Source organism: Musca autumnalis, unplaced genomic scaffold (genome assembly GCF_047663935.1).
Source record: "Musca autumnalis isolate F117 unplaced genomic scaffold, ASM4766393v1 scaffold_5, whole genome shotgun sequence".
NCBI lineage: Eukaryota > Metazoa > Arthropoda > Insecta > Diptera > Muscidae > Musca > Musca autumnalis.
Window position 1 is genome coordinate 77446905 of NW_027412088.1, and position 22179 is coordinate 77469083.

The following is a 22179-nucleotide window of genomic DNA, read 5'->3' on the forward strand; positions in this document are numbered from 1 at the left end:
AGTCCGTTAATGATCCTATTTCATTTTGCCTTTAATTTTTTACAGCATGTGCCGATATAGGGCCAGCTGGAACTGGGCTTGCTTCCAGTTAACATCGGAGTCCATACTCCCTTTATCCATTTTGGTTTCGTCTTCCCTAGTAGATTTGGCAGGGATCACCGCAATGTCCAACTCATCACCAGTTAGGGTCATGTTCTTCTGGAACAAGTCTGTCCAGTTGGTCGAGGAGTACCCTACATTGCCCCTCTAACCTATCCTCTGTAGTCTTCATAGTCTCGTGTAGGTCATCCCCGCCCAATGAATCAGTCCTATCAGCAGTAGACTGGTTTGCATCCAGCTTGGCTCTATCATTGTCCTTCAAGATTACCGGCTCGTCAACACTCCTATCGTTAGTATTTTTTGTACTTGTAGCAAGTACAGCTGTAGGTGCCAAGACATCCCCACCTAAAACAGCCGGATCGCAACCACTTGATCTGGACGACACACGGCTTGTGGTCTTACCAACGCTTGCCGCATGTACTGGGTTATTTATGACCTGTACCGTAATCTTATTCAATTTATTTTTCCTACCCATCATAGTTTTTTATTTTAGAGGAACTACCCCCATCCATTTTTGGTCCCCGAGGGATACTAGGTATCTGCAAAGTGCATAGGGAAGATGAGCAGACATCTATTAGATGTTACCGCAGCCAGAAGCTACTCGCCTAACCCCAGCATATTGAAGATCCAGAGGATCCCCACGATTGAAGAGTCATGTTGGATCATGTCTGTCGAAAGGTTATCTTCACATACTTCTGATTCAACATGCTCCAACAACCTCATTCCCATCCTCTACCCGGGAGTTTTTGCATCTTTCTCCTACTCTATAGGAGCTTCTTATGGAGGCTTTCTATTCTACTGGAGCCTTCTATGGAGGCCGTTTCTTTCTTCTTTATATAAGCCTCCTGTGAAGGTCTTCTCTTATGCAGAAATCTCCCATGGAGGTCGGTCTTCTATTCAATAGTAGCCTCTCATGGAAGATTTATATTCAATAATGGCATCCTATGGAGGCCTTCTATTCTATATATGCCTCCTATGGAGACCTCCTATTTTATAGAAGCTTCCCATGGAGAACTTCTATTTTATAGAAGCCTTCCATGGCTACCTTCTATTCTATAAAAGCTTCCCATGGAGACCTTCTATTCAACAGAAGTATCGTTTAGAGGTTTTTCAATGCTACATAAGCATCTTATTAGGGCCTTCTATAATATGGAAGCCTCTTATGCGGGCCTTCTATTCTATAGAAGCCATCTATGAAAGTCTTTTTCTATATGTGGAGGCCTTATAATTTATGAAAGCCTCCTATGATGACTCCTATGATTTACAACTTTCGGTCCATTTTCTCAGGAAGTATGGACTAGCCCCGATTTTGGAGCAGTTCTTAAACTACACTTTCCCGAAATTTTTGTGTGGGAGGTACCCGTAAATATTTTAGGTTAATATATTGCTGCAGGACAGATACATAACCAAAAATGCATCTCGACACCACTTCGTGTCGGCCCAAGGGGAAAATTTGAATCTTTGAGAGCAGAACATGCAAACATTTCTAAAACAATGTCATTTTCGGGGTCCGGTCCCCCTGGTCCGATGGTAAAGGGTTCTACTACATATATGAAAATTCTTGTCGATAAATTTCTTGTTAATGGACTTGTGTTTTCCAGCTAAAAAATAACTTCGCAGACTCTAAAGAAAGTAAAAAAGAATTGAAAATAAGAAAAAAACAAAACTCGTTTCAAACTAATGTTGGAAACTCCCCTTGTTTTTTGTTTTGGAAGTGGGCAAACTTTTATCATTAATCTCATCTTATTAGACAAAAAAAAAACAACAACAACACACGTTAACATAATTACGGCCATGCATTCAAGCCACAAAAACAAAATCAAGTTAAATATGGTTACTTGCAGCTATCAATCACTGTTCTCTTTTTTCAATATTCATATTAAAATCTACAACAACATGAAATAGTATACAACAAACATTTCCATCGTTAAAATATTCGTGAACCTTTTTTTCCATAAATTTCAATTTTTTGGTTCTTTCTGTTCTGTATTTTATTTCTTTTTTTTTTTTTTTTGCTGCAGCAGCAGTATAAAATACAAAATGCTCTCTATTTTAGAGCTGCTTGTCACGCAAAATATCGACTCTATAGCTTCATTAACATAAAGTGGGGAGGAATATGGATGGCAATGTAAAATAATTGTCATTGAATGAAAATGGGGAGATCGACGACCATGGATTCATTCGTCGGTTGCTTGGTTTCGTGAACATTCTTTGTTTCACTTTGCAACTTCCGTTTCCCTTTTTTGTTGTTGCTTTTTGTTGGTGTTACCGCACCAGACACCAGACCAGCACCAGCTATGACGACAACAACGATGACAAAGGCGGCCACTCGAATGAAGTATTAAAATCCCATAATTACGCGTCATCAGACACCAAAAAAGTTGGCATTTATTTCGTTGGAAAAATAAAAGTTATGTCCCCAATAAAGTGTAGAGAACCATATAAGCTGCGGCGTTATTGTTATGAACTTTTCATGTTCTTTTTTATGTGCAGTGCGTGTACGGTGTTTATGAAAATGGATATGTATGTGCATATGACATTATAAAAGAATAATATTTCCATATTTGGATTTACATACGTAATGATAAGGAGACAAAGACCTTTGTGGCTTACCCCCACCACTACACCTGACATATAAAACTATGTTTTGAGAAGCAAGTAAAAACGACGCTAAACGCCGTTCTATGGGGCCTTTATTAAAACGTGGACCATCACCGACCATTCGCTGCTGCAATGTTTTGTTCCCCCAACGAAAACAAATAACAAATTCGAGCTATATCGGTTGGATAATGTGGGTAAAAACTTAAAAATTCCCAAAATCGGGGAGGGGTTTATACACATGCGGCAGCCGCCTCCTAAAATGTTTAGTTTTGTTAAAAATTAAGATTGCCAAAGTTTGAGCTCAATCGGAATATGTTAACACGTGTCACTGGGGCCTCAAAGTTTCCATTGGCCCTTTATATAGCTAATATTAAAATCTGACCCGATTTTCAAATTTTTTTGTAGGATTAATTTTTTAGCCACTACAAAGAACTGTAAACTGTTTTCATCGATTTGACATTAAATGTGGTCTGTAGAGTGATTTTGTGAAAATTCGACTTTGGCTCCATACAAATTCGCCTTAGGCCCCATACAAATTTTAAAGAAATCGCTCTACAGACCACATTTATTGTCCAATCGATGAAACAGTTTACCCGTTCTTTGTAGCGGCTAAACAAGTAATCCTACAAAAAAAAATTGAAAATCGGATCAGATTTTAATATTAGCTATATAAAGGGCCCATGAAAACTTTGAGGCCCCAGTGGCCCGTGTTAACATATTCCGATATTTGGCGATCTTAATTTTTAACAAAACTAAACATTTTAGGAGTGTGCCGCATAAAAAAATCCGACATCGATTTTTTAAAACCACTCTAATACACATGTTTGTATTTGTATCGTTTTTCTGTATTAGGGGAAGCCTATCCCGTGCCGAATTCACCACACTCAAACTTCGGTGAGATGCAATAGATGCCATTAGTGAGTGCATCGCAGGGGTTGTTCTGGACTCATCTATGTGAGAGACTACGACAGGGACTATGTTGCTGCATGCTGAGTGAACACATCCCCCAATAAGTCGTCGTCGAAATCAGAATACGCAACTTCGTGGAAATAATGGTTTTCACAAGTCGAAAGAATATCATGGTTGCGGCCGTGCAGGAAACCAAGCTCAACAGCAACTAACAGCGGTGTGGTGGTTAAAATGTGTTGAGGAAGAATCGCACCGGAAGTGGAGGTGTAGCTTTAGCTTTACTTTTCCACCAGTTTTTCCCATACAGACCTATCTCGCTTGAGCCTAGTTTTAATGGCCCGTCGTACATGGAATATGTGGGGGTAGCAGTCAGATGTGGAACTGTCGAGGTAGAATTGCTTAACGTACACATCCATCATTCCGATAAATAGATGTATTCCAGGTTATAGGCGCAACATCAGCCCGATTTTTGAAAGTCTGGTCTTGGGGGACTTGAATGCTCATCATGAGTTGTGGCCTTCGGTCCTCGAAAACGACCGAAGGGCTGAGCAGATTTATAGCTCTACATTTTGCACGATCAGTGAGGACGCTTCTGTCAGAATTAATGGAGAGTGTCACATTTCGCCGCACATAACCATCATGTCACCTGACAAATGACATCACCTGGGGACTCGTCGTTCCTCTTGGGTCAGACCATTTCAACATAATTGTCTCCATCCGCATATCGCCCGATTTCTTCACATCTGAACGCTGTACATTCATCAATCACGGGAAAGCTAAATGGCTTAGTTTCAGAGACTTCGCTAATCACCGATTCAGAGATCTGCCCATACCTTCCGGTGTTCGGGTAGCAGAAAGGACGTTCCGATACATCATAACTGCTGCAGCCGCTCGCCATATACCTGCTGATCGAATACCCGATGTGAGACCAAATTTCCCAGCAGAAGCAACGGGAGCAAATGAGCGTGATGAGCTTCACCATGCTAGCCCTAGTGACCCTAGAAACAGGGAGCTAACACTGGAAGTTAACAGGTGGGTCGTTGAGTATAAGCAGAACAAGTGGTTAAATCATCTGAAGAGTGGTAACGTTGGAGATCGGAATCAGTGAATTTTGAGCAACGTTTAAGTCACTCTCGAACCCAGGAAAGATGGAAGATAGAACCTCAGTCATGTTTGGCGAAGTTACGCTGACTGATCCGAAAAGGTGCGCAAGTTATTTTAATAGACAGTTTGTCTAGCACCTCGGGAGTGACAGGACGAAGAGAGGAGTACTTCGTCGCAATAGATATCTTCCTAGTGAGGACAATTACAATTGATGATGTTGCGAATGCCAGAAGAAACACTAAATCATCTAAAGCGTTGGACCCGGATAGAATATCCATGGTAATGCTGAAACTGATGGGTGAGCCGTGAGTTCCGGAAGTCTGGAAAATAAGCGGGGTGGTCCCGCTATTGAAACCAGGCAAGGGTTCCAGCAAAGTTGTATTGCACAGACCAATTTCTCTTTTATCGCCCGTAGCAAAGACCCTAGAGGATTTAGTCCTCCCCAACGTCTTAAATAGCTATCCAGTTGCGAATATCAGCATGATTTCCGTAAGCAGCACAGTACGACAACAGCGCTGCACTCCATCTCCACACATATTAGTCAAGGGCTCAACCAGAGTAAGCCGGGTGATAGAACAGTCAGGGTGGCGCTTGCTTACCTCGCTGTTTGAGGACATAAAGCAGACTACCCTCCGGGAATTCAGGAACAAGAAGTCTAAACCCCGTAGAGTGAAACAGGGAGTTCCCAAGGTGGGCTGATATCTCCGGAACTGTTTAACCTCTCCTGTATTCCACCGACTCCAGACGGCATTAAGATCATGACGTATGCGAATAATTGTATGATCTTGCCGTCAGGTACGTTCACTGATGTCATTTGTGAAAGGCTGAACACCTATTTGACCGATCTGGACGGCAGAGGTGAGAACAGAATTGAATGTCATGATCGATGCTAGCAGAATTCCGATCACAAACTACCCCAATATTCTAGGGGTCAGATTCGAGAGCATATTCTTGCCGTCCGCGCATGCCACAGCTATCTGCGACAAGCTTAGATGTTAGGAACAAGGTCCTCAAGTCCTTAGCCGCAGCACTTGGAGTGCAGATAAAGAAACCTTGTTGGCCACATATAACGCGGTATGTGGTAAGCTATGCGGCGCCAGTTTGCTCCGCGAATATAAGTGCAACGCGATGGAAAAATATTCAAATCTGTCCGAATGCCACCCTAAGAACCGCGACAGGGTGCCTCCTCATATCTTTAGTGGACCATCTACCTGATGGACAAAGACTCTTCCGGTACGGCAACACACTGGCATGCTTTCGTTGCAGTAATTGCTCGGGTGTTAACGTGAGAGTCATCCTAATCACCATATGGCGGGTAGGACCCACACCCAGACATGTCAGGAGAGCACGGTGCGCCTTACCTAACTTTAAATGAAAGGTGCTTGCACCTGAGAGGTTTTTGCGGACTCTGAAACTACAAAGTTCATAGATGAGAAACAATCAAAAAAAATCGCCGGAGAGATTTTCAAACAAATCGCGGTCAAAGTTCACATCTTTAGGGGTTTTCTATGTTTTCACGATTTTTATTGGAAAAGGCAAGTCCTATCGTAATGGGTCTAAAGCAAATGTTGTTGCTGTGAAAATTCGGAGGGTTGGTGTTTTTTATTTGGAATGACGACTTCTATTTTGCTTTTCAAAATAGTCAGGTTTAAGCAACAACTTTCATTTATTATTGGGAAAATTGGCGATGTTCACCAAGGGGTAAGGCAAGGAAGACTATAGTTTCGGATCTCGCCACAAATCCTCATCAGGTTTTACCATTTTTGAGATATAGAATTGGGACAATGCATTGACTGTATAGCCTCATTATAGAAAAATATTATGCACGGTGCGCCTTAACTAACTTTAAATGTAAACTGCTTACACCTGGGAAGTTTTTTTGTGGATTCTGAAACAGCAATGTTCATAGATAAAAATCCAAAAACAAGAAAAAATCGCCGGACGGATTTTCAAATTAATGGCGGTCAAAGTTCACATTTTAAGGGTGTTTTATGCTTTCACAATTTTGCTTGGAAACGGTAAGTCCTATGGAAATGGGACTAAAGAAAATATTGTAGAGGAAGCTGCAACATTTTCTTTAGTTCCATTACGATAGGACTTGCCAAGCAAAATCCTGAAAACCTAGAAAATCCCTAAAAATGTGAACATTGACCGCCATTTATTTGAAAATCCCTCCGGCGGCTTTTTGGTTTTTGATTTTTTCTCATCTATGAACATTGTAGTTTCAGAATCCGCAAAAACTTTCCAGTTGTAAGCACCCTTTACTTAAAGTTAGTTAAGGCCCAACGTGAGGGGGGATCTTCGTTATCTACAAAGAGAGGTCCAACGTTACAAGAAAGTACCCCAAGATCAACAACTAGCCTATCAAGCAGGTATAAATAGCATTCCCGTAGGTGCCATAAACGACTATTGTATGAATGCGGTTCTCGGAGAACATACCCCATCTATCGCAGCTGAGGAGCGTCGGCTACCACAATAAATCAGATTATTTTTGGACTTATTGCAGCCGTCTGAATTCCTATAGGGCTAGGATCGATGACACCGTGCAAAACATCTGTCCAGCATGCGGCACAGGCCCACGCAATATACTACATCTTTTCAAAGGCCCTGCCAAATCTACCCAACTAATTAAAAAATTAACTCCAGTAGATTTGTGGTTACATCCCATCGAAGTAGCCACATTCCTAGAATTGGAAGTAGACCAGAGCCAGATTAAACAGAAAAACGAACATACGACATTTCAAATACTGCTACAACAACAGCTAACACCTCAATGTTTCAGAAGGAAGAAACAAACACATTTAGGACAAAATCATTTATCGTATTTCAAATTACTCAAAATTGCATTAAAACTTCTCAATTTAATATTTTTTACAAGAATTGATTTTTTTCTACTTCATTCATTGTAATTTCGCAACACTTTATTATACTCATAAAAGTATTAAATAATATTCAACGTAATTTGAATATGGCCATATTGTAGGTGAATAAATAATATAATGAAAACAATAACAACAAAAAACGACATACATTATCATTTGTTTATTTTGACATAATATTCTCGACATTCGCGATGATGAACGACAGAAAAAGAGTTTAGAATTAATTTAAAAAGAATAATACGAATGGCGTTGAAAGCCCACAACGAAAGTAAAACCGATTATGATTTGAATATTGTGTGAACATCATTCTTTTAATCGGTGTGACCTTCACAACCAACACAAAATGTTGAATTATTCAAATTACAAATGGAGAATTGCACTTTTAAAATAATAATTTTCAGTGTTTTTGTCATTTGAAAAAGAAAACGAGGCATTTTTCAATTTCAAATACACACCCATTTTAAATATGGGCTTGAAACTTTAAACGTCATTTGGTGTTGTATACAGAGATGTGAAAATGAAAGAAAAAAAATAAATATTTTACATTTTTTGTTTCTATATTTCCACTGATTTCCCAGATGAGAAAGAAAAACACCTGCTTTCAAAATTAATTTAAAATAATACAACACCTTCTCATTTTTAAATCTACACAGCAAATGTTGGGTTCCTTTAGAAACCAATTCGAAATGTAGACGACACGACCCCATTGATTCTGGTTTATGTGAATGAAAATCTAATTAGAAAACAAGTTGGTAGTAGACACTATGGAAATTGTTGAGTCATGACACAACTTGTTTCCATTTTATTTTTGGGTGGAGGTTGCTTTTCATTTTGTTACCTATCAACAACTATTAAACACCGGTATATTAGGTGAGGTCATATAAGGACATCGAAAGCAAAATGAGAAAAAAATACAAAAATGTTCTCCATAAAAAGAGATTGAAAAGATTCGCTGGCAAGGAGACAGAGAAAAGGAAAATTTGCCAATCCACAAACACCCTTAAAATAAAACCAAAATCTCTCTTAATTCAGTCATAAAAACAACCCTCGAAAACGAAAAGAGCACAAAGGACATGAATGACTGAGCAAAAAAAGAAAAAACTAATCAAAGTCCACAACAATTCACGACAAATGATGACGACACCAAATAAAGCCAACACCCAAAAAGTGACATTCGAAATATAGACAGGGGAAAATGTGTCCATGTGTCCAAGAAATCTATGGAGGATATACACTTGTCGTCAAGGGATGATAACTGTGAAATTAATCAATGTAATTGACAATGCAGGATAACATTAACAGATGCAATATCCTCAGGAATGGAAAAGTAACTCGCTAAGCCTTTGAAAAGAGCTTTTAGCTATTAAAGTCTATTGTGTGATTTCTTTAATATCCAGCCGGAAGATGTCACACAATGATTAGAAATATACACAAATTAGTGCTTTTGTAGGTGACGTCATATCCGTAGCATTTGAGGAAAATTAAGAAGGAATCTATCGAAGTGGATCTGGTAGTAAAAATCGACAAAAACAATTAAAAAGTATCATCCGACATAAATATACCCTCAGGCTATGTGAATTGAAAATTTCGTCTATGAACAGATCGAATGCCGGTTTCTACACAAACAAAATTTTTTTCCCCAAAAATGATGTATTTAAGGGGTTCCCAGATGGATTTGGATTAAAGTTCAAAGGTGTGTCAAGAAGCATGAACTTGTCCACATAAAAACATAATGTCGCAGTAAATAGGACTACAAAGAGTAGCTTCGGTAAAACATAAACGTTGAACTTTTGTGAGGGAGGTATCCTAAGGAGAGTACCGGTATGACCCATTGTCGAACTTAAACTAAATTTAGACAAGATATTACAAAATCCAAAGTGCGGACCAAATCGATTGCTACGTTCTAAAATGTCGCGCGTACAATTTTTCCGAATATTTTTGGACTTTCGTGGGGGAGGTACCGCACAGCCACTACACATGGTGGCCGCGGGGTTTTTGCAGCTTTCATTTTCTCAGATACAATTTGTACCTTAGTAATAAAAACCTCGAGAACAACCTGTTGCAAAAAAAAAAAACAACAATTAAAACCTTTCGCGAGTAGTTCTTAAACTGCAATGAACTGCAATTTTGTTTGGGAGATACCTTAAGCAGTGGATACAGTCCATATTCGAATCTGATCTAGTTATGTCTGGTAGAAATAATGTGATGCGCAAAGTATGGACCAAATCGGTTACTCGTGCTAACCATTTTAGCCAAAAATTATCATTTTGAAGAATGGACCGAACATAGCCATCTTGGTCCAAATATAAATGGAGTCTAAAAAGTTATTTCGATGAGGCACATATTGGCGCATAATAGTGCGAGAGAGGAAAATAAACCTCTTGAGCTATTAATAATAAACTTGGCTACGTTTTTTAGCAAAACAAACACTTAGTTTTGTGGCAAGTCACGTTTACCAACGTCACTGATTCGAAGCGGCGGACAGTGGTTCAGAATCGTTTAATCCTGGTCAAAAATCTGTAACTTTTGAATGGATAATTTTCATCAAAATATGAGTACTTTTGAGTTTTTCATATGTTTCTATCTATTAAAAATGGTCAAACACCAATAAACAAATCAAAAAATACAATAAAAAATATTGTTTTTTCAAAAAAACAAAAAAAAATAAAATTTGTTCAAATATTAAAAAAATAATCCTTGGATATTCAAAAAAACTCATATAATTCATATATTTAAACAAGTAAAAAAGCATTAAGTTCGGCCGGGCTGAACTTTTCATACCCTCCACCATAAAATATTCTGAACTAAAATGGAATAATTACTTTTCATTCCTGTGGGTATTACTTTTCATTAAGTGGGTACGTTAAAATGTCAGATAATGTTTATGTACATTTATGCTTCATTCGGGAGGCCCTTTTTTATGGTGCCTATATCTAACTATGTATGTTGACAATTTTTGGTGGGCTAGAAATTGGGAGGTACTGTTATATAGGGGTTATAATAAAACATGGGCCTATGTTGACAGTTTTTGATGGGAGCCTTTAATGTCAAATAACTCCTAATTCGGTTAAAAAATTTAGCTAGAATCTTCAAAATATCGAAAATCGGTACATAACGTGGGAACTTCAAATGTCATTAACAGCTATACGAAAATATGAACTTAAATGAACCGTTATATGGGGGCTATACCAAAACGTGAAACTATCTCCACAAGTTTTGTCATATAAGTTTATTGACATTTAAGAACTTTAAATGTCAAATTATAGCTATATCGGTCTGAAAATGTAGCTACAAACGTCAAAACACCGCAAATCGGGGGTACCATTATATGGGGGCTATACCAAAACGTGGACCTATGTCCACAAGTTTTGTTATATAAGTTTATTGACACTTAAGAACCCTAAATGTCAAATTATAGCTAAATCGGTCTGAAAATGTGGCTAAAACTGTCAAAATACCGTAAATCGGGGGGTACCGTTATATGGGGGCTATACCGAAACGTGGACCTTTGTCCACAACTTTCGTTATATAAGTTTATTGATACTTAAGAACCCTAAATGTCAAGTTATACCTAAATCGGTCTGAAAATATAGCTAAAAACGTCAAAATACCGCAAATCGGGGGGTACCGTTATATGGGGGCTATACCAAAACGTGGACCTATGTCCACAAGTTTTGTTATATAAGTTTATTGACACTTAAGAACCCTAAATGTCAAATTATAGCCAAATCGGTCTGAAAATGTAGCTGAAAACGTCAAAATACCGTAAATCGGGGGGTACCGTTATATGGGGGCTATACCAAAACGTGGACCGAACTTGATCTTCCGACGGCTAAAAAAATGGTATTCCCCAATTTTCAGCGAAATCGGTCAACAAATGCGACCTGTATGTTGCGAACGGACGGACGGACGGACATGCATAAATCGACTCAGAAAGTGATTCTATGTATATCCCTAGAAGGAACTATGGGTCTATCTCGCTTCCTTTTGTATGTTACATACAAATGCACTAACACATAATACCCCTTACCACATAGTGGTGTAGGGTATAAAAATGTCCAATGAGTGAAGAAACGATAATTAATATGGGAAATGGTATGAAAAAAACACAACTTTTTAGCCATGTAATTTCAATAAATTTAAAAAAGTGTTAAACGGCACAGAGGTATATATGGGCAGAAAGAGGACACCCTAAGGCATTAATTTGTGAATACCAAACCTTTTTCCATGCTGTTTCCTTGTCCGCTAAGTTTGGAATTTCACTAAAATTTAGTAGGTACCTTAGGAAAAAATAAAATAACTCACTTCGTGTAAACGCTACGGTAATTTATTGAAACTTTTATTAAAAGCAACAATTCTACCTAAAAACACACAAGACAAAAAGCTATTTCTTTCTCCAGAAATTTGCGAAAATATTTTGAACTAATTTTTTTGTTTCTCATATCGGTGACGACAAAAAAAATTTGTGTTTTGGTCAGGAAAATCGATTCCTGAACCATTGTGCGGCGTTTACTTTATTTTCAACGACAATTTGTATACAACACTGATAGAGACACTGTGCAGCCATAACTTATCATAGCTGCTTCACTCGAAGACACTAGTTCCATTGTTTTCATCCTGAAAATATATACAAGAAAGGATACGATTTTCACAGTTTACGATGGATGATGTTTTGGGCCCTAGAGTCATAAGATGAGTACTTCAGCAAAGTCCTCAACCTTTAGGTAGCCACCGTTTCCATTTCCAATTACGGAAAAGTGCGGGGTTGCACCGCTCAACCTTTCCGTAACCACCCTTGTCATTTCTCTCCGCGCATATTGATTTTGTTTTCCTCTTCCATTTTCTTCACAATCGCCGACGATACATAACTGGCCTGTAGGGACCACAACAACAACAAGAACCAAAATCGTATTGAAAACCCAGACTAGAAGAACACAAGGAACCAACGGCTAGAAATCTGTTTGTCCAAAGATAGATACGCATTGGAGATTTTTGTTTGATGGTCAATTTTAGTCAAACGAACCTTAAGGTAGAATAATGTCTTAAATCCCGGCCACAGCCCGTATAAATATTTGCAATTCTAGCGTGAGGGTAAATTTTAGGCAAAAGAAATGTTAATTCCCAGGTAATATGGGAATATGCCCATAGGAGAAAGTGTTAAGTATGGACTGAAAGTTGTCTTTGCATTGAAATCTATTTTAGTGTAAAAAATTAGGTAAAACAGAACATAATGCATAATTATGGAACAAGTTCAATTTACGGATCCTTCACGGATCTGTCATGTCTACCGTACATCCTGAGCTATGGGTCTGTAACCTTTATTTCATTATATTGAACAACAATGTGAACAACAATATGCTTACCATTGTAAACCTCTTGAAGTCCAATACAGGCTAACCGATAATTCCCCCATTTAAAAAGTATAAGTTTTGCTTGGTCTTTTGACTGAGAATTTTTGATTTTCAACTATGGACCAATAACATTTCCCATGTTTCAAAACAATGAAATCAAATCAAGGTTACTTACGGAACTTTAAAGGTTTATATAAACTTTTGCAACAGAAATATATATCGTTGTAATCTGGGCCTCAAATGTTATCGACTGCAAAAGTATCCGCGAGGGACCTTTAACTGGAATTAATCCCTAATTTTTTCTAACAGGTGCCGATAAATTCCAAAGGAATAAAACAATGAATAATTTAAATGGTATCAATTTATTGACCCAAACAACATGAGTCCTTTACGAGCTACAGAATTTCTAAAACAATTTTTTTTAATTGAAAAAAATGTAACCTTGTCCACCTTGTCCTCTAACATTAAAATCGTTTACTAAACAAAATTAAACCAAAATTGCACTTTTAATAGTTGAAATCCCAAACAAGTTTCAAACTTCTAACTCGGATTACTAGATTTGTCACAAACAAGTCTTGCAGTACGCAAAAAAAGTTCATCATTACAGGGTGTGGTATTGTTGATGTTATCAAATATCCCCCACTGGTGCATATCCCAAAGAGGAGACATAGTCACGTAACCCATAACGCCATCATTAAACTGTGGACATGGGATTTTTATTTAACCAGAAATAACCGTTAGAACAACTTCAGTTTTAAATTACAACAAATAGAAATAAGTAAAAATAAAGAGCAACCGGTTGCACTCCATCATGTCTAAGATATGTCTCAAATAACATGGCTTATAATGAATTTAATGGACAATAATAGAGTATGTGTTTGTGAGAAGCTCTTCAAGAGATATTCTAATGATGATGGTGATAGCAAGAAAAAAGTTTAATGATCCATACAAAGTCCACATAACAAACATTCTATTGTGTAGGGAATTGGAATTTTGCATTACAAACTAGTTTGGGGCCGTTTCAAAAGTTTTTGTATATAACATTTAACATAACATTTAAAAACACATAACATTAACAATAAAGTATAGCTACTGCAAACTGAAATACTAGCCTCCACCACACCACAGGTCTTCGCATTAGCTGTGGAAGCCTTTCACTGCCCTTCTTTTAGTATGGGTTTATTTTGTGCAAAAATTCAATACCAAACACCACAAACAATGTGTCTATTATTTATCCAAACAATACTGGAATCTATAGAGCTGTGATGATAATGAGGGGAGTTTCAGGTTAATTTAGTAAATATGTATGTTTGCTACTAGCTATATGAGGGGGGGAGTGACAAGGAGACAATGTTAGTTTCAAATCAAGCATAAACAACAAAAATCAAACTTACCTCTGCTGCTGCAGTTGTTGCATGAAAGAAGATGTCAATGAAAAAATCCAATGCAAGTGTACTCTTCGCTTTGCTGCAGCGTCTTGTAGAAATCGCTTGCAGGTGTTTAACACAGGAGTATGTGCGTGTATCTGTGTGTTTGAATTGCAGAGGATTCTTTAATTTTCTGGATTCACTTTGTCGCGTCTTGTTTTTGACTGACTTGACTTGACTACTATTGATTCATTCACGCAATCGGAAAAAGCTGTTTAATAATTATTATACTTTTTCTCTTTCTTCGTTATTTGTTTTTGCTATCGATTTCGTTTTGCAATCTGGTTTTTGTGCAGCCAATAAAATAAAAGAAAGAAGAAATTTACACTTAACTCTTCAATGCAGTTGTGTGAGTTTTTCACTTTTTCTTATTGACGTCGTCTCGTGCAGCCACACCAAACTTGATTTTCTGCAATTTTTCATTGAAAATTAAAAGAAAACAGTTATCATTAAGAAATATCACTTTTCCACAAATAAAATATCTGTTTCTTTTTTTACCAATTAAATTAATATGACACTGTGAATCAATGTGGCCTTTAGTTTTGCTCCACAACAGACATTAACTTTCTTCAATATTAATTTCTTATCAGCATCTCTTTAACAACAAAAAAGTTGTGTTTTACAATTTTTTTTATCAATTCTTATCTGCTATGTTGTTATCTATTTCCTTATAACGAGAATCGCCACACTCACACTACGTGTTCCTTCTTCTTCTTTCAAAGAACTTGAATCGTTTTACAAGAAAATAAAACTATTATATTAAACAAATCTTTTTTTTCAATTACTTTCAATTATTATTATTTTTTTTATAGTTTTTCCCGGCTTTCTAACTTTTATTCACGTTTTACTCTCTCAACAACCACTTTAAAACTGAATGACTTTGAAGATTTGTTTGTGGGTCGTTACTGTGTTTATCTTTTTTAATTTGTGTGTCTTCTCCCGGCTCTCACAACGAAAAAGAAAAAAAATTGAAGTTTGAGAGAGGATGATGGCAAAATGTCAGTGTTGTTTTGTTGTTGCTTGTCATTGGTGTCAAAACAGAAGTTAAAACAGGGTTACCCTAACGTTTGTTTATAGGAAAAAAAGATAAACTGGATACTGGTTATTTGGTTGGTTTGTCGTTACGACATATTAGTAGAGCTGGCAAAAAATCGATGGCACTATCGATAAAATCGATTGTTTTTTAAAAATTAAATATCGATAGATAGTTTTGCCTATCGATATTATCGGAACAAAAACCCCCAACCCAAAACTCATTAAAATAAATAGAAATTTCGCTGCTTTTCGGTTTTAGGTGTGTCTTTTTACGTGATGCTGTCTTTTTACACAAAAGTTCAGTAAAAGAGAGCGAAGTGAGAGAACAATTTTGACAGTTGTTTGCTGAGAAGTTGCTAAAAGTTGCTGAAAGAATTTTTCCCAGCAACATTTAGCAAGTTCGATCAGCTGTTTTTTAATCATCTGCTAATGGTCAGCTGCTCAATGTTTATCTTATTTTTGTGGAAAAATACTATAAATATTACGATTCAGCTATATTTATTGATTGTTTTATTAATTTATTAATTATTTTTCATTTTTTTTGCTTAAAATTTAAGAACTTTTTCATTGTTTTGGAGTTAGTTTTTCTTTCATGCATTGGCGCCAATGTTTTTGTTTTGGTTATCAACTGTTATCTTGATAAAGTTTACTAAATGCTGTCTTTTTACTTATTTCTCTATTTTCGTATCAAAGAGTAAAATCTCTTTTACTCTCTGAAAAGAAGTTACTGAATAATTATTACTGAAAAAGTAAAAAGACACAACTTTTGTGTGTGTGAGAAAATAAGCCCGTAGTCACACATACATATTTTTCGGAAAGGTAAAATGCATGGTATAAGTAAAGAGGTAGATTTAAATGAAAAAAATCTATAGAACCCTTGTTTTTCTTGAATTACTAAAACTTCAAAATAAAAGCAACAAGTGGGTTTGTTTACAATGCCTTTTTTGAGCATTAACCCAGATATGCCCATTGCTTGATCGTGATCATTTTTAAATTATTTTTATATTATTTTAGAAGCAAACAGTATGTTTATATGTTTTTTAAAATTTTTTTGAAAAAAGTGGTTTTTGAGGCCACTTTTGGACACAAGGTTTTATCATATAACTGGGAGTTATGGGACACAAAACTTTTGACATATAGTCCAAAGACACCTTTTCGGCATCTAGTTAACGTTTTTTCGTAGTAGGCTCCACATCGTGTATGTTTTCGTTATAAAACTACCCGATAATTAATCGGTCATAACGCAAATCATTGTAAAAACTAAGCGATAATTGGCAACTTCGACGAACTAGACCTCAAAACTCAAAAATAGTTGCTCAAAATAATGGAATCACATAATATCCCAAGAGCTACAGATGTGTACTGAGTATATCACCAAAATAAACGGTACTTTGATGAACATAACATATCAAATTAGCAAGAATTTTGTGTGTCCTATATATAGGACGTTGGGCATATCTGGGTTAAAAAAAATGCGAAAAATGAATGAAGTGTTAAGTTTTCTCCACATAATCGACTTGTGAATATGATAAACTGATTGTTGCAATGCAAATCTCACCAATTTGTTCCATACAAATGGTATAAAAACAGTTTTAAAAATCATTGAATTCGATTGTATTTAAAATTGTTTGGCATATTATTCAAACACCACACCATGGTACAATAATACAGGTAGCATTATCATGCCAGCTGATGGTAACATAATGTGTCAATTGCATTGAATTGATGTCAAATTTTGACATCTTATGTTGCCAACAATTGCCGATGCGGCTACCTGTGTATTTGTACCATGCACCACACACATACACAGTTGGTTTATATTAGCCATGTTCCTTTACGTTCAAGAATCTTCAAGTTTTACAACTTTTTACTCGAAAAGCGTTCCTTTACAATACAATTCATATGGGAGCAGTTTTCAACTTTTACTACTTTTGCCGGTTTTACCATTTTCAGAAGTAAAGGAACAGACCAATTGTTTTGAAGTTTTAGGCATACTCAAGGTAAATTCATGGCACAATTATAGAAGGTAGAAGTGACAATCAGCTGTCTTTCTACTTTTTTTAATTATGTTTGTGAAATCAGTTGTCAAATTAAAATACTGACATAACGACTTTTCAAATTGATGTCGATTTAAATAAATTTATTTGTCAAACAAATCTGTTTGTTTTTAATTTTGCTTTGATTTTACTTCGATTGTTTGCACAAAAATAAAAATGCGAAAGTGTATCGTTTGCAAAAAACGAGAACTTCACGGAAACGGATCTTTTTTTAATGTCCCGAAGGACGAAAAGAGGAGACGTAAATGGAGCGAAATATGTGGTATTGAATTGTCGGTTAAATCATGTATTTGCGAAGACCATTTTTCCCCTTCTTATATGATAAGGGGAGCGCAAAAAAAACGTTTACTGCCAAATGCTGAGCCAAATCCATTCTATAATTTAATTGGGCTTCATATAGAAGAATGGTAGGTACGATTATCTTTCATGGGAAAAAATGATTGATTTTGTTTGATTAGCGGAAGTATACACGAGATGCATACATTGGATGATTGCAATTATTATGAAGAAACGGAATGCCTGAACAATGATTACGCTAACTTCAAAGAAATGGAAACACAAACAGAGTACGTATAGCCTTTTCCGATGCTGATGTGAGGTAGTCAAATACGTAACATTATTATTCATTCACAAATCCAATTTCTTCGTTTAACATAAAAGGGGGGAGATAGATAGACGCCATATTCCGAATGAGTTAATATAGAAGGAAGTTTCTATAAATGCGCCTTGGGCTTATCATCAAGTTCAAATATGGACTGTATCGGTCCACGTTTTGGTATAGACCCAATATTACGGTACCGCTCGATTTCGCATATTTTGAGAGATTTAGATACATTTTCAGAGCGAATTAGCTATAAATAGGCATTTAAGATTCGAAGTGGTTCGAATACTTATCCACTAAAAATTGCGGAAATAGGCTCACGTTGTGTTATAGACCACCTATAACGGTACCATCTGATTTCGGATATTTTTACATTTTAAGCAATAATTTGGCATTTGGGTTTCTTGCGGTCAATTAAATATTGTGGACATACCTATGTACCATAACAGAAAGAGAATTAACTATTCCATATTAGCTCAGAATATTTCATAGATATAAAAAGTTCGGTCGAGCCGCTTTTTTTCTTGATTGCCGAACGTTTGTCCTTGATATCGAACGCTATTCCAAAATCAAATTTTTGCCCTTATTTTTTACAATTAAGCTCGAGCATCTTCCAATATTTGGAAAAAGTACAAATATCAGGGTTTCCGTATGCTTTCCTTCTGCCACTTGCTGCTAACAAGTCGAAATTTCTCTTTTTTATAGGTATGTTTTTATCTTTTAATGAAAATGTGCTTATCTTCCTTAATCATCCTTGCGTACAATGGTTCGGCTGAACGCTATTTCATGTCACCTGTTGACGCGCAATTAATACAATTATATTTAATTATACAATCCCAACTAGATTAACACTCGGGCTGTTGGCAACTGGAACGTTAATGCCACCCTCAAAGGAGTCATTTAGTCAGTCAGTAATTGATAAAAATTACCATGGGACGCATATTAGTTCATTAAATGCAACCAATATAAATCCTGAACATTGTTATATCTTCATACCTACCTTTTTTAATTTTTAGCACAATAATCATTGAATGCACAATGCAAATGGAACTTGAGAAACTAAGAGCTGCAAATAGGTCATTAAGAAAAGAGAACCAAAGTTTAAAGGAAGTGGTCAAAGAAAAAAAAATGAGGAAATCAATAACATAAACGAAATGCTAAAGCCAATATTTACTCCAAACCAAATAAAAAAGCTGCAAAATCCTCGCCGTCACAACTGGAAATGGGAAGACATTTCTAGTAGCTTATGTTTGCACGCGGCGGGTGCAAGGGCCTACAGGCATTTGTATAGCAAAGGACACCCAATACCGCATGAGTCAACCTTGTATCGCTGGAGCAAACATGTTTCAATAAAAGAAGGGATTATAACGGCCTCGTTAGAGATCTTAAAACAGAACACAGAATTGAAACATGAAGAAAAGATATGCGTTCTCGCCTTCGATGAGATGAAGGTGGCCGAAACTTATGAATATGAAGCTGAAGGTGGTTACGTAAGAAAGCCGGCGAAAAACGTTCAGGTTGTTTTAGTTCGTGGTTTAAAAAAGTCATGGAAGCAGCCGATATTTTATAGTTTTGATTGTGCTATGACCAAGAAAATAATTGCTCTGTTCCAGAACCTGCAAGAAGCTACTACTTTTTACTACGGTAACATTTTTTCCTTTATGTTATCGAAAAAAATAGTAAAAATTAGTAGATTCTTGCCGTACTGGAACAGACCAATTGTTTAAAATAATATCGGAGCTTTACAACGTAGGCTACACGGTCGTTGCTATTGTCTGTGACCAGGGACCTTCAAATAGGAAGTTGATAAACCAATTAATAGTGGATATAGGTATTTATTTAAAATTCGTACATATGCATATTTTTGCACTCTTGAGTCCTGAATTATATATACATCATAGAAAACCCGCGGTTTCCTCATCCTGAAAATCCCAATGACAAAATTTTTGCGTTCGCTGATGTTCCCCATCTTTTAAAACTTGTTCGAAACCATTATCTTGACTCGGGATTAATAATTAATGGTCATTTATTAACACCCAAAACAATTCATGATGTCCTTGATCACACTTACTTACTTACCCAAGGTAAATTTATATAAGGTATTTGCATGAATTACAACAACTATTTTTTTACAAAAACAACATTGTTGTTATAGAAAATCAATTGTCAAGACTATTTGTGTTTCTTTGACATGAAGACAAAAGTAAATAAGAAACAAAATTATTCTTTGAAATAATGGAGAGAATAACAAAAAAGTAAATCAAAAATGACTGCAAAAAAAAAGAAACACGAAATATACGTATGTATGCAATATAATATATTTATATACTTTCTTTCTTTAACCGCTAATCTTTTCAAAGGACTCTGTCCACAAAATCATTTACAGACACATGTTTCTATCGAATTTTTGAGAAGTACAGTAGTTTTGATTTTGCTGCCAATCGTTTTAGTGCGAATTTGATTTTCCTGCCAAAAAACTAAAATATTTGCATTTTTGTAAAATTTTCAATGCAAATTACGCATTTAACTGCTAATCATATAAGTGCGAATTTTATTTAACTACCAATAATATTTCGAAAAATTAACGCAATCCGCTAATCAAACAAAATCAATCATTTTTTTCCATGAAAGATAATCGTACCTACCATTCTTCTATATGAAGCCCAATTAAATTATAGAATGGATTTGGCTCAGCATTTGGCAGTAAACGTTTTTTTGCGCTCCCCTTATCATATAAGAAGGGGAAAAATGGTCTTCGCAAATACATGATTTAACCGACAATTCAATACCACATATTTCGCTTCAGTTACGTCTCCTCTTTTCGTCCTTCGGGACATTAAAAAAAGATCCGATTCCGTGAAGTTCTCGTTTTTTGCAAACGATACACTTTCGCATTTTTATTTTTGTGCAAACAATCCATGGTTTAATAAAAAGGTTAGCCAAAGCTTCATGTCAATTTAATTTTTTTCATTCGAGTATGCCTAAAACTTCAAAACAATATAAACAAACTGTGTATGTGTGTGTGGTGTTTGAATAATATGCCAAACAATTTTAAAAACAATCGAATTCAATGATTTTTAGATTTGTTTTTAGACCATTTGTATGGAAGAAATTGGTGAGATTTGCATTGAAACAATCAGTTTATCATATTCACAACTCGATTATGTGGAGAAAACTTAACTCTTCATTCATTTTTCGCGCATTTTATAAAATGCTCAAAAAATGCATTGTAAACAAACCCACTTGTTCCTTTTTTTTAAGTTTTAGGAATTCAAGAAAAACAAGGGTTCTATAGATTTTTTCATTTAAATCTACCTCTTTACTTATACCATGAAACAATCGAAGTAAAATCAAAGCAAAATTAAAAACAAACAGATTTGTTTGACAAATAAATTTATTTAAATCGACATCAATTTGAAAAGTCGTTATGCCAGTATTTGAATTTGACAACTGATTTCACAAACATAATTAAAAAAAGTAGAAAGACAGCTGATTGTCACTTCTACCTTCTATAATTGTGCCATGGCTTTGGCTAACCTTTCTTATTAAACCATGGTAAAATGTATTTTTTTAATATTTTTATAAGATAAAAGCAATTTTTTTCTCCTTTGCATTTCTGTGAACTACTTGTGCAAAATGTCAAGAAAAGCATTGACATTTCCGCCATTTTCATCTCCAACCCAGCAAAATTTTATGGAAGTGGTTCCAAGAGATGCCATGATTTCACTGGATCTTTTGCATTGGTTCAAATGAAGTCGTGAAAGATCCGATCTTTTCATTAGCATTTAAACCCATGCAAAGGAAGTCGTGAAAGATCCGATCTTTTCATCAGCATTTGAATCATTTGTACAGATCACTACAAAAAAAAAACAAGTCGATTTGCACATCCCTACATGTAGCGACATCAAAAGAGTATACATTTTAATTTTGTTATAAAATTACAAATTAAATGCTTTGTTCCAGAACCTGCAAGAAGCTACTACTTTTTACTACGATAGCATTTTTTCCTTTATGTTATCGGAAAAAATAGTAAAAATTAGTAGATTCTTGCAGTACTGGAACAAACCAAAATTTAGACTGCCACAGCTGGGACAGCCGGAAGTCAAGTTTCTC

The 22179-nt window shown here is 36.0% G+C and overlaps 1 protein-coding gene across 6 annotated transcripts in view; it reads right to left on the bottom strand.

The window, feature by feature from the left end:
* Lpin (phosphatidate phosphatase LPIN) overlaps positions 1-15246 on the bottom strand; it is a 166964-nt gene extending 151718 nt beyond the window's left edge. For 4 of the 6 annotated variants that reach the window (XM_073957569.1, XM_073957565.1, XM_073957567.1 and 1 more), the window contains exon 1: positions 14341-15246. The gene's annotated coding sequence lies outside the window, so the exon portion shown is untranslated. The remainder of the gene's footprint in view (positions 1-14340) is intronic. The other 2 variants (XM_073957560.1, XM_073957562.1) reach the window with 2 other exon arrangements.
* Between the last annotated feature and the right edge of the window lie 6933 nt (positions 15247-22179).